Raw genomic sequence first — 12,307 nt, forward strand, 5'->3', positions numbered from 1 at the left:
TAAAGGCACTAATTCTTTCAACGCAACAAACATAACATAATACGAGACCCAAATGTGCACGCTCTTGCAAATATGATACATCGCACAAAAGTCTCTGAAAGCAATGTAAGTCTTTAAGTAGCCAGCAAGACAATATCCGTCTGTCGATAAATAAATCAGTCCTGAGATGCACGCAGATACACGTGGAGTGGTGCCAAGGTGGTAGTGTGCAGGACAGTGATCCGGAGAATCACACTGTTTCGAAATAATCTTCCTCAGCACGACTACAAAAAGAATAACAACAACAACAACAATGATGTCCCACATATTGTTTGTTTCATTGTTTGCTGATCTACTGTTTGCAACACAAAGGTTAATTGTTAGTAACTTGGTTTCTACATACAACACCTCTCTCTGGCCTCCATGCTGGCAATTATCATTTCACGGACATCCCAATTCTCCTCCAGGAAGCTCGGAGGAGCTTGTGCGCTGCCTCCAGGCAGGGTCATGTCCAGGGGCGTTGCTAGGGGGCGGGTGTGTGTGTTACACCCCGGGTGCCAGGGGAGGAGGATAACAAACAACAGCCCCTCCCGCCACTCCCCAAGAGGAGCCCCTCCGCCCAGCCCCCTGTCTGTGAAGCGCTGCTGCTCCTGGGGCAACCGAGCGAGCGGCGGCACGTGGGGAGTGGTGGGTGGGGCCGCCGCTTGTCACCCCCACATGCCGCCGCTTCCTCCATCACTCTGGCAGCAGCAGCGCACGGCCCAACGACGGAGTGCGCCTCCGCGACATTTCACGCAGGCACACTTCATCGTCGGGCCACCGCTTCCACAGCCCCCTTTTAAGCTGCAGAGCGAAAAGGCGGCTCGTGGGGCTGCTTTGCGCGATCGGGGGGGAGCCGGTGATAGCGCTCGGCAGCCCCACAAGCTGCCTTTTCGCTCTACGGCTTAAAAGGGGGCTGCGGAAGCAGCAGCGGCCCGCCAATGGAGTGCACCTGCACGACATTTTGCGCAGGCGCACTCCATCGTGACGTCACAATGTTTCGCCTCATTTCACCGCCCCGGGTAGTGTGGAGCCTTCCTCCGCCCCTGGTCATGTCCAGATGCTTGCCAGGATGAAACCACTTTGCCATAGGAATGTAACAGCGCCACTTGGGCCAATGCAGATGTGACAAGCAAAACAGATGGGGTGGCGGATACACGGCTGTCCATCTACTTGCAAGCGCTTCAGCAAAGGAAGCTGAAATTTGTCACCCCTTGAAGAGGGCACGACTTAACTGCTTCTCCCAGCAGAGCTCAGAGGAAATAGCTAGGCAGAACAACAAACGGCTCCATTGTCCTACACGGGAAGGACGACAGCAGCCATAAAAGTACATCAGAAAAGGGGTCTGCTGAAATTCCTCTCTGGGCAGGAGTCAGATCGGCAGGCGCTCAGAAAGAGGAGACACATCCATCGGCCAGACTCAATGCACAGATGCAAGAAGACACTGTATGGTAGCATAACCTATCGTGGCACAGAGCACGACAGCATCATTGTACAAACTGGGTGTGAGCATTCAAAAGCCAACATTTAAAGTACTCCTGCACTGCTTTAGCAGTCGTGGCTTCCCCACCAAACAAGAACCCTGGGAACTTTGGTTTGTTAAGGGTGCTGGGAACTCTAGCTCTGACAGGCAGTCTCCTAACAACTCTCAGCACCCTTAACAAACTACAGTTCCCAGGATTTTTTATTTTTTGGTAGGGGAGCTGGGACTGTTTAAAGTGGTATAATAGTGCTTTGAATGAATAGTGCAGCTCATCCTCATGAACAAAAGCATATATTTGATAAACTGCTTTTGGGTGACCTAAAACAGTTGAAGTCAATTTCAACAACGCCTTGTGTCAGGGGCTTATGTGGAATTTAGCTTCAAACGCAGGAGCTATTCTCTAAGCGGAAACATGAGAAACTCTGCTTTCATTTTTCGTTTTATTTTTAAAAGGGCAGTTTTCAAGTCCTCAAGATTCTCGACAAGGTTTTTCGCCGTATTCTTATTATTTTATTTAAGCAGATTTCTAATCTGCCTTTCAGGGCACAATGCCCCCACGCAATGTGGTCTGCAGTTTTAGTCATTTATTTTGTAAGGGCGTTAGAACAAATTACAATTTTAAAAGCCATCAGTTAAGAAAGAGAGAGAGAGAAAGAGAGAGAGAGAGAGAGGGCGCACAGCACATTAACAAAATACAGGCTGGGGTTAAAAATGGGTGTTGAGAAAGCTTAAATATGGATGAGTTCTTTGTAGAGCAAGCCTGTTTAGCACAGCAACCTAACAGGTCCTAATGACACCACATTCCCTGACCTCCCTCCTTTGCAAGTTTAGGACATGATCCAGCACTTTAAAGCTGCCACTAACTCTGGCTTCAGTTAGTGGAAACGAAAACGCCATCGATTTAGCTGCTGACTTGAACTCCGGTCTCCCAGGGTCTAGTTCCCCTCTCCAACCACGGCGTCACATGCACCGATTCAAAAACGATTTGCAAGCAGCATTGAGATTGTTTAGAACCGCCCTGACACCAACCTGAGCGCAAATAATCATAAAAAGCACAATAAAAATGATGTTGGGAAGACCTCTGAGAATAAAGAAGGGGCTCTCTTAAGATAAGTCTGCCATGCAGAGCTCCAAGACCCTCCTTAAGTCCCCACCCACCCTTTCAATTTGCTATGACTCGCTCCAATTCTGCGCGATTTTGATTCGCTGCCATAGTTTCCATTTGAGTCACTTGCAGAATCAGATTTTCCTTTGACCAAGGAATGCTCTGGTTCCCTGGGCAGCTATGCGTTAAGAGAAGAGGGGTGTGCTCCCCCTAGTGGTGCTTAAAAGGAGATGGGGGGTGGAAAGTGCTGGGTCAGAACAGGACGTGCGCAGTAGTATCTCAAGTGTGGCCGCACCACTGATATTCATAAGAACAGTATGATATTGGGGGAAATCCACAGCAAAGAATCCTGTGACATCTTATAGACCAGGCATGTCCAACAGGTAGATCGTGATCTACCGGTACATCACTGGACATCTGCAGTAGATCACTGGTAGATCATTGGCTCCCCCCAAAGAAGCTGAACAACTGTGGCTTTCCTTAAAAAAGCTCAACATTTTACCTCCCCCCTGAAAAAACTCAACAACTTTGACCTGAACCCCCCAAAAAGGGGGAAGATCACTGCCAGTTTTTAACTCTGTGAGTAGATCGCAGTCTCTTGGGAGATGGCCACCCCGTTATAGACAAACGAATTTATTTATTACAGCATACCCTTTCAAGGATTACGGCATCAGCTTTCACCGCAATAAATTTGCCCACGGGGTCCCATCTCCCCTGCTGAAATTAGGCACATTTGTACAAAATGCGTATTTGGTGAATGTGTGCATGGAATTGCATATATTAGTGAAAATTACATACAGAAATGCATTCTATTGGGGGGAATTGCTTTCAAAAGTGTGCATGTTAGGCAAAACTGCACACCAAATTGTGTATATTGGGGGGGGGCGGAATATGCGGGTGGGTTTTCACGGGCGCTTGTTTTTTAAAAAAATTCACAAAGTGATATAGAAATATAAGAAACCGAATTTAAGGTTGTACAAATGAGATACTGAGAAAACGAGCAGATTTGTACACCCCTCCGTACTGTTGCCGTATTGGAAACCATTGCTCAATGGGAGAGCAATCACCTGCAGAAGGTCTCAGGTTCAATCCCTGGTGTCTCCAGTTATGAAAAAGGGTTCTCAGGTACCAGGTAATGTGAAAGAGGTCTTTCTCATTCAACCTTTGGGGAGCTTCAGTATTATCAAAGTAGAAAATATCATACTAGTTGGACAGTCTGACCAATGTAAAACATAAATAGCCAATGCATTTTCAATCAATAGCCCTTGATGTTGCTGGGCTGCAGCTCCTACTCCCCTGGCCATTGTCCATGCTGGGTGGGAATGTGCACTCCAGGGGTGGTTGGCCCGTAATCCTCCAGAAAGTTATTGGACTACAACTCCCATCAGCCCCAGGCAGCATGGTCAGGGATGATGGGAGTTGTAGTCCAGCAAATTGGTTTTCCTGGGCAGGGTCAAAAATAAATGAATGCCTTCATCATCGCACCTTTAAACTCCACTTAAAAACTGGTGCGCACACACCCGCATGCTGGCAGATCTGTTGTAAGTCCTTCACTTCTCCAGACCCATCGCCAGTTCAGAGAGGGTGACGGGGTGGGGTGGAGTCCTTTGAGAAGCTTAACAGCTTCCAGATGCAACTCCGCTACGTTGAGGCCTCTCAGAACCACTTCAATTCCTCCTCTTCAGCCATCTCGCGGGCAGTCTGTTTGACAGGCCGCCCTGAGCTATCCGTTTCCCTCCACTCTTGTCATTTTAACAGGGTCATAAGGAGCCAAATGTTCCTTTCCAGCTGTAAATCAAGGAGATTCTTTCCTTGGCAAACACTGAAGGCCTGGGACCTTCTGCATGCAAGTCATGCCCTGCCACTAAGCTACGGCCCCTTCCCCGTGTATCACATCTGCACAGTTATCAAGCTATTGAGATGTCACTGGAGGCAAAGAAATGCTTGCATTTACACAGCCTTGACAACACTGCACTGCTGAGTACCTGTGACACTCCAGAGGTGGGCCAGGTACTGGACACCTGTAAAACGAGCATCATCCCTGCTTTCTTCCTACCTGAGAGTTTGCTTAAGGGGAAGGGATGCAGCTCAGTGGGTGAGCACCTGCCTTGCATTCAGGAGCTCCCAGGTTCGATCCCTGGCATCTCCAAGGAAGGCTGGGGGTGCCCCCTGCCCTGGAGAGCAGCTGCCAGTCAGTGTGACCAATACTGAGCTAGATGCACTAGTGACCCGGCTCTGAATTAGGCAATTTCTGATGTCCCAATGCACAATCTTAAGCTTGCTATTTTGCCCACAGTGCTGGTACAAAAAGAAATAAGGAAATCTGTAAGAAAATCTATTAGAAAAATCACATTTACTAAAACCTGATCAACTTCATCGCAGTGTCTAGGGCAGAAAAGAACTACCTGTGTGTGGGTTGAAAAATAATAGAATTCGAAGGATCCACAAACATCATCTAGTCCAACCCCCTGCAAAGCAGGAATCTTTTGCCCAATGTGGGGTTCGAACTCACGACCCTGAGATGAGATCCATGCTCTTCCAACTGAGCTATCCCAGGTCCAGCTGTGTATTATCATCATCATCATCATCATCATCATTATTCACCTGCCCTTCAATCTAAGGTCCCGTGGTGGGCTAAAACATTAAAACACGATGCCAAAAACAGTTTAAAGTAACTTACTATCACAGAAATAAGGTGGGTGCTAAAAAATATAGATACCTCAAGTGTCCAGGATAAAGAGGAGCTCTCTTTCTCACTCTTAAATGGCACAAACACACCCACACCCGCTTCCTGTCGTTTAAACCATAGCAATGATATTTCCTGCTCATGCAGTCGAGAGAAACCCTGCTTCACTCATAGATTTGCACTGTGATACAAGAGAAGCCTCCAAGTTGCTCAGCTTTTAGATTGCACGTACGACTGAGGACTTCAGAGACATTAAGGCGACGGAGTGAATCTTCACTAAGGGACCTTGACTCCACCGCACCCTGGCTGCATTGTATAAAGGGTAGATCAAAGTCGGCCAAGTGGCACAATTAACCCTTACGAAGCATAATGAATCCTCTTGCACGCAAGCACACATTTTAGGATTGGGGCTGGGGGCTGATCTGATCCAGCTTGCCTCTGAATCTCAAACTGCCCCCCCCCATCTCAAGACAGAAAATTTAAAAAGGAAGAGGAATTATCAAATTTGCAAACAACATTCCGAGGTATGCTGGTTATTTGCAAAGCATTCTGAGAGAGAACCAGTAGCAACATTTAAGCAGCTTAGAAATGCAAGAAGAGGAAGAAAAGAGACATACTAGGAATTCCTGGCCTTATCGCTTTGCAAAAGCGTCTCATCGTCTTTCCGGAGCTTGTGAAATAAGTTCCAGTCTCCAAACGGCAGCCCCTTCTGGGTTTCAAACTTCGTTTCCTTTTGGCACGGAGGGTCTCTGCTCTCCAGAAGGCTTTTGACAGAGCGCGCAGTCAGAGCAGACCTCTGAGCTCTCGGCTTGTTCCCGGTCCTCCCCTCCCTCCCACCCCCCTTCAAACCAATCTCCCTTCCCGCTACAGACGTCTTGGAGAGTCTGGCTGGAAAGTTTGGCTTCCTGAGTGAGCGAGCTAGGATGGGATGGGAGAAGGAGAGGGGATGTTTGGCTCCCTCCAATAGGAAGTTGAGACTGCGAGACCGACTCAAGACACAAACGGGTTGCACGTTTTCTCCTGCTGCATTTGTATGCCTCAAAGGCTGCAGTGTTTGGAAATTTTTAGAGACAAGGCAAGTTGGGGTGACATGATAGAAGTTTATAGAACCATGCATGGCATAGAGAAAGCATTCCTCTTCTCAAAACACTAGAACGTCAAACGAAGCTGAATGTTGGAATATTCAGGACAGATGGAAGAAAGTAGAAGAAGAAGAAGCGGTAGACTCATAATCTGGTGAACTTGGTTCGTGCCTCCGCTCCTCCACATGCAGCTGCTGGGTGACCTTGGGCTAGTCACACTTCTCTGAAGTCTCTCAGCCCCACTCACCTCACAGAGTGTTTGTTGTGGGGGAGGAAGGGAAAGGAGAATGTGAGCCGCTTTGAGACTCCTTTGGGTAGTGATAAAGCGGGATATCAAATCCAAACTCTTCTTCCTCTTCTTCAAGGAGCTTCACATCAGAGGGGAGGTCAGATGGTTCTCTCTGCTTTTGGTGCAATGCTCTAGCCACTGATTCAACCATTTCCAAACGTTCGAGTTCCTTCGAGGCTTGTCCAAGAGAAGCCCACTAATCATTTATATTGAATTGTAGTTTTCTGTGGTACCTTTTGCATTTTTGGCATTTGTCTTTCTTGATAACATTGGATAACAAAGATTTTTGCAAGTAAAGAAAACGCACACATATTGCTCTCTTCACACCACAACCACCTTGTGGAGGTAGCGATGGATGGATCTGTCAATTCTAGCTCTCTTGGTTTCTCAGTTTTCCAAACTTAAATTCTGTTCTCCACATTTCTGCAGCAATTCGCGCGCACGCACACAAACATATATCCTCATGAATATTCGCCAGTGCGAATTTCTCCTAACAGCATTTTTTTGCACGCCTTCTTGATTAATGCAGCCATTTTTGAAAGCAATTTCCCCTAATAAAGAATGCCTTTCCCCACACAAACCATCAGCAGCCATCATTCGGGCTAGCCTTGGTTTTCAAATATAATCCACTGCGGAAGACCGTTCCAACTTCCAAAACGTTCGAAAACTGAGGCGCAAAGGCCTGTCGGCAAATTCAATTGAGAAAATTGAGAAACGCGCTTCAAAAGCCGTTTGACTTCTGAGGCGCATTTGAAAACGGAAGAATTTACTTCTGGGTTTTTGGCATTTTGGGTTCAGAAACATTCGTCAACGGAGACGTTTGAGAACCGAGGTTCCAGCGTACGAAGATGCGAGACATGCAAAACTCAGCTGAAGCAGCCCTGCCTGCTCATTTCTGCTTTTGACAATTCAGCTTCGAAGTTCTCCGGACCTGTTTGGTCCTTCCCAGCTGGGATCTCTCCCTGTGCAATGTGTTCCAAAATCAGAGGATTTAAAACCGCAACAACAACAAACCTGCCAGGATGTTGTTTCGTTACTATGTAAAAGTTTGGGTTTATGCTCTGGGACAGGCGTGGGGAAACAGCTAGAGTCTGTCACACGGCTGCTGTCAAAACGCCTCCACGTTCAACTCTCCTCGGTTGAGAAACCAATGGCGCAGTCTCAAATTACTCCATGCGGCAGGCTCTGTTGCCTACAGTGGCAACAAAATGGCAGCGCCACTGCAGTCACTGCGAGGCGTGATCTTCTCCACAGAGGGATGGGTGAGTCATATTATTCAGCTTATGTTTAAAGGTAAGCCTACCTTGTTCGTATTTTCTGGAAGAGAGTGAGAAGTGCAACAGCCACCCTTCAGAATTCACATCTCTCCGAATTTTGCAACGCAGTTCTCCAAGCAACCAGTGTTTACAAAAATGCATTGTGCTTGCTGAAAGTGTACATAAAATGCATACGCTCGTGAAAATAACATAACGGAAATCGTGGGGAATCACTATGCAAAAATTTGTATATCAGGCAAAACTAACTGTGACCATGTATATTTGGAGAAAGCTACCGGTACCCTAAAATGCTGGTGAATTTTCATGAAGACTTTAAAAAAAAAATCCACAAACTAATGTGGAAATGTGGAGAACTGAACTTAAAATTGAAAAAATGAGAAAATGAAAAGAACCAAAATTGGCAGGTTCACCCATCCCTATGTGCAAATGGGACACACCCTGACTCAGGGGTCTCCCACCTTTTAAAGCCCATGGCTTACGAATTATTGAATTACAGGTGGGTAGCCGTGTTGGTCTGCCATAGTCGAAACAAAATAGAAAATTCTTTCCAGTAGCACCTTAGAGACCAACTGAGTTTGTTCTTGGTATGAGCTTTCGTGTGCATGCACACTTCTTCAGATACCATGCGCACGAAAGCTCATACCAAGAAGAAACTTAGTTAGTCTCTAAGGTGCTACTGGAAGGAATTTTTTATTTTGTTTCGAATTATCGAATATCTGAGTGGTTATTCTCCCACCAGATAAGCACTCCGTGCCCTGCCCCATGCCCAACACATGCAGGCAGAGTAAGGAAGAGATCTTTGTTCAGGCAAGTTAAAAGTACAGGCTTGGCAGCAGACACTGAGCTCAACCATTCAGAACTGAACAGAAGCAATGAAGATGTCCCAACGGTTTCTACACCCAGCCCGCCCAAGCTTTCAAAGATGAGTTGCGATGCAAGTGGGGTAAAGGGTCGTTCTTCCAATTTCCTCCTTCATCTTTATGTACTTTTCAAAGGAAGAAAAGGGGATCCACTCTTACCACATCACGACCAGGTGGGTAGTGAGGCGGGGCTCAGAGGATTTGTGGGTGCCCAGGGAAGACTTTATGTGAGTCATTGCACCCACAGCTGCCACATTAGTGACCCCTGACATGCACTTTTGAAGAGGGAGGACCTTAGAGAGATGATGCCCAACCCTCTCTTCTCTGGGATCGTTACCACCAGCAATCACGGTGCAGCGAAACAGTTTGTCATCCCGACTGCAGACAGAGTGATTCTTCTGATTTCTCCCACGCTATCTGCCCTGTTGAGACTCAGCTGATGTTGCAATTGCTGAGTTCTTCACAGTTTTGGGGAGGAAAAGCCAGGGAATGAGAACGAGGTTGTGTAAATAAATGATGCAAAGATTCCATTGCTTCTGCTTAAGAAGACAAGAGGTAAAAAGAAAAGAAAAATGCAATTCCTGGTATCCTTATTCAGGCTTGATTCCCAGTTCGCTTGGGATGTGCAAAACTGGTCCTTTTATTTCTATAGGTACCTCTATGTTCCCACACACTGGCACCATAGGTTTGGGACACTTATCTGCAAGAGTAGAAATTATGTTCCTGCAACAGAGGTGTAAACTACTGTTGCCCGTCACCCAGTAAAGATTATCCATATCTGCAGACCTTAATCGCGGCTGCACATTGTGTGTGCTTCATCACACAACATCTGGCAAACCCAGCCACTGATTCTTATTTATGTGTTTATTGGCAGATCCAACAACATTTCTCAAACCACATGCCTGTTCAGGAATGCTTTTCTGCCACGGTAAACGATATTAACCAAATCCCAACTGTTACCTCACTGAACTAAACCTCCAAATTAAGCCTGAGTGTAAATTAAAGGGATGTGTTTGTTTGTTTGTTTGTTTGTTTAATTTACATTCTGCCTTCCTCCAAGGAGCCTAAGGAAACCTCCACAGTCCTGCAACCCTTCAAATTATCTTCACACCAACCTTGTGGGGTAGGTTAGTCTGGCCCAGGATCACCAAACCAGCTTCATGAATGAGTGGGGATTTGAACGCTGGTCTGTCTCCTAGATCCTAGGCGGAATCTACACACGTATAAAAAAAAACACTGTAGAAATGCTTTTTTTAAAAAACGTTTTGAAAAATACATTGAAATGGCCATAGCTCACTGTCGCCATCTAGTGTCACATTTGTTTATTGCACTTTACAACACATTTGCAGCTGTATAGCTGAGTCCCTAGTTCTATACACTAATCACTACACCACACTGACTCTTGACTGGTCCCTCACTTTCCTTTTTGGATAAGAAGCAAAGCGGCTGTTGACACAGCAACATAAAGATGGAAGACCTGAGAATAGATGTATTTGTTCTATACAGTTAACAAAATTTAAATACCACTCGATTGCAAGGAAAGCTCTCAGTGGGTTGCAAAAATATAAAGCAAAACATTCAAGATTATTGATAAATAGGTTAAAAAAATGAGTATTTAAAAACATCTGAAGGATGATTAAAATCAACAGGAGCTAAATAGAATGAAAACATGGCTGGGTAGGCTTGCCAAACAAAAAAAATGTTTTAAGCAGGCACCAGAAAGAGCAGAACAGAGGCACCTGCCAGATGTCAATAGGCAGGGAGTTCCAAAGTGTATGTACTGCCGCACAAAAAAAGAATGATTTCTTAAAAGTGCAAAACAAGCATTATGTGTTTCTATCTGTTTTAATTGTATTGTTTCAGTACTGGCTTATTTGCTTCCCTGGCCTCTTTTGATGGAAGCTTAGGATATAAATTTAACCCACAACACTCAGACCATGCTCCTGTTCAGAACACTTCTCTGCAAACAGGGAGTATGCAGTTTCCTTTCGCCGGGGAAGGAAATATCACTGGTGCTAACTTAGAATTTTACTGTCGGCTTGGCTGAAACGAACCTCCAATTGCAGCTTGACTGAAAACTGAAAAGGCACAGAATTTGACCGGCTCCTGATTTTCCTTCCCTGATAAGAAGCAACGCCGGCGAGGACCAGCAGTTGTTGATGCAGCCGCCCATTAAAGACAACACAAGAGAAAGTCCAGGCTCGGGACACCCTGACAGCACATCAAAACATCCACGAAGGATGCATGTAAAGATTCGGAGCTAAGCGCCGCTTTGAATAAACACAGCGTCAAAAGTTGCCAGCAATTCTGCCTTTGTAAGGTGCACATGAGAAGGCCTGGCTGAAAGATCAGGAGGGGGAAAGTATGTGCAGGATGGTGCCAAGTTGCCCAGAATAAACGGGACTTTGACGTGTTAATGAAGTGGGTGGTATATTTGTTATGCAAATCCTGTTTCTCCCAAGGTGGTTTTGGAGTTCGTAAGTTATTATTGTTTACTGGAAAATAATGATAAGGCTGTTTTATGTATATATATAGTGGACGCTTGGGTTGCAGACGTAATCCGTGACGGAGGCACGTCCGCAACCCACAGCGTTCGTATCACTCAGCGCTGCGTCTGCGCACGCCCGTGACGTAATCCAGCGCTTCGGCGCATGCACGAAGCACGACTTAGTGTCTCTGCGCATGTGCGAGCGCCGAAACACGGAAGTAACCCGTTCCGGTACTTCCGGATTCAGCGCGGAGCGCAACCTGAAAAGACGTAACCCGCAGCGGCCATAACATGAGGTATGACTGTATATATGAAAAAGTAACATGACAAGTATGAAACAACAGCACAATGGATCTCCTAACTGCAAAATAAACCTTCTTTGCAACCCGGCAGAGGCAAGGAATCTTCCATTTATTAAGAAACACAGGATGCATTCCATACCTTTCACAGACAGGAAAAATGGGTGGTTCTTAGCTGCAGATCTTCCTTCTTTTTTCCCCACAGAGGGTTCGTGCAGCACAGCTTCACCGCCTTCACCTCTGACACAAAAGAGAAGAGAAAAGGAAAAACAATCCCTCATTATCTGGGAAGGGTATCAGCAGGCTCGCGCCACCAAGCACAACGAGGCATCGTTCCACAGCCCTCTTTAAAAGGGCCCCATTGTTGCAGGGCGGCCAAGGCTCGTGCGCACGGAACCGCACTCAGCAGTTCTGGGATCCCGCCGTTGCGCTTCTCGGCTGATTCGCGCCTCGCTTCGGAAATGGGTCGTCTTTGTGGGCGCATGGCCGCGCTTCTACAAAGCTTTCGGGAAGGGGGACAGCCAACTTTTCAGAAAAGCATGACACAAGTCTAGTCCAGAGTATGAGATGACTGTGTGTAGCGCATGAGGGGAGAAGAAAGCGAGAGTGTAAGGTGTAGAATCTGGCACCCTCCAAATTTGGTTGGACTGCAACACCCATCATTCCTGACGCACTGGATCTGCTGGTTGGGGATGACGGGAGATAGAGACCCTACCTGCC

The 12,307-nt window shown here is 46.5% G+C and overlaps 1 protein-coding gene across 2 annotated transcripts in view; it reads right to left on the reverse strand.

The window, feature by feature from the left end:
* Nucleotides 1-11,827, reverse strand: part of GJC2 (gap junction protein gamma 2) — a 52,097-nt gene extending 40,270 nt beyond the window's left edge. The window contains exon 1 of one of the 2 annotated variants that reach the window (XM_033165631.1): nt 11,730-11,827. The gene's annotated coding sequence lies outside the window, so the exon portion shown is untranslated. Of the gene's footprint in view, nt 1-5,909; nt 5,996-11,729 lie in introns of those variants that run through there. The other variant, XM_033165632.1, reaches the window with a different exon arrangement.
* Between the last annotated feature and the right edge of the window lie 480 nt (nt 11,828-12,307).

This window comes from Lacerta agilis, chromosome 12 (assembly GCF_009819535.1).
Source record: "Lacerta agilis isolate rLacAgi1 chromosome 12, rLacAgi1.pri, whole genome shotgun sequence".
NCBI classification, from domain to species: Eukaryota; Metazoa; Chordata; class Lepidosauria; order Squamata; family Lacertidae; genus Lacerta; species Lacerta agilis.